This window comes from Chenopodium album, chromosome 3 (genome assembly GCF_948465745.1).
Source record: "Chenopodium album chromosome 3, dcCheAlbu1.1, whole genome shotgun sequence".
NCBI lineage: Eukaryota > Viridiplantae > Streptophyta > Magnoliopsida > Caryophyllales > Amaranthaceae > Chenopodium > Chenopodium album.
Genome location: NC_137836.1, coordinates 41,355,745 through 41,357,531, shown reverse-complemented (window position 1 = coordinate 41,357,531; position 1,787 = coordinate 41,355,745).

The window sequence follows — 1,787 nt, the reverse complement described above, 5'->3', positions numbered from 1 at the left end:
TTAGGGGTCATGCTATGTCTTGTTTATGCATTCAGTTTATTATGCATGTTAGATTTTATTGATGTTTTGTGATGATGCGCTAGAGTTCACTATTTAATCACAACATAATAAATCTAGGTCCCAGTAATATTGAGGTTGCTTTTCCAATTAAAAACCCGATGAAACCTTCGATATTTATGATAGGTCATGCCTCAGCTGGGTGTCATATTATATCTTAGGGGAGTGGGGGTAAATCACGTTTTACACTTTTAATTGGTTTTACTCAACAAGGTTACCTAAAGAGTTTAGAACCTTGAAGCTTAGGGTAATAATTAAACATGCGATGGTTAATTATTCAACCAAGAATTACAAAGAGTTGTAATCAGTAAAGAGTTTACTCACCTTGAAAATGCAATACTTGATGGTAGGGCCTCAGTCCGGTCAATTATTGCACAAATAAAGGATCTTGGAATCATTTTATTCAATAGGGATCAATTAAAATTGAATAAATGCTTTAAAGTTGCCAATTTAATTCGCTTATGGCACTTTAAATTTTTTTATTAAACATAATTGAATCTTGCGTTTACTTACAAGTAACATGTCGTTCTAATTTTATTATTATATATAATCTCCTCGATTGAAAATAAAGTTGAGAAACATTCTCAAATGGTTAAAAGATAATCCATAAACCTATATTCCAACTTTGCTAAGATGGTTCTAAAAGGAAAGTTTTAGAAATCTATGTCACATGTCTAAGGTTGGTTTTATTCAAAATGTTTGAGTAAAATGCCAACACATCTTCATTTTGAAAAGCATTTCAAGGGATATAATGAGATGGGAGGTACAAACCCTCTAAAATACAAGTATAAAAGTCCAATAACATCTCTTATCTTCAATATGATTGAATATAAGAAAGTGATTGGAAATCTCTATGATCAAAAGTTGATCAAATGACGCTATTCTTCATCCACTTTATATAAGAGTTAAATTGTTGATTAAACTCTATTATAAATAATGATTGAATAGACTTAACAAAATCATGAAAAGAGCTTAAAGTAGTTAAGCAAAGCATCATTTTGAACCTAAGAGAAGTGTTCTAAGTGGCTCAAATGGGAAAGGTTTAGGAATATATGAGGATTGCATTAAGAAGTTATAGGCCAAGAAATGCAAACAAGTTGCTATTTCTCAAACCTAGAACTACTTACATGCTAAAAGTTGTTATGAACAACAAATGTTTCAAATTAAATGGACCAATTCCAATTTATTAGAAACTACCTCATATAGTTGGAAGGTAAAAGAAGGGAAATGTTCCAAAATTTAAGAAGTATATTATAGAAATTGATTCAGCACATTGCTACTACTTCTTGGACATATGATGTCTTGTTTAGTTCTCTCTCATTGAGAATGAGGTTGAACTAAATGAATAAGTATGGCTAAGGGATAAACAAATCTACAAGTTTAGAAACAAATGTTGCTACTTCACTAGTAGAATCTACAAGTCTGGAAGCAAAAGTTGCAACTTTACAAGTAGAGCCTATATTTCACCTTACCTTGTTATTGGCTAGAATTAAATAAATGTTATTCTCTCTTGCCATTATCAAAACACCATTCAATGTTAGTAATGACTAAGCATCGAAGATTCAAAAACGTGGAATAAATGTTATTCTATGCTTCATTGAGTCATAATGTGTTTTGAGATTTCTAAATAGGTTCAAAGTTCTATATGATAGAAATTATGAAACCATTTCTATATATAAATTGTCTCTAAAATGTCAATTAATTCGAATGAAAATGAACATTGCATGCGA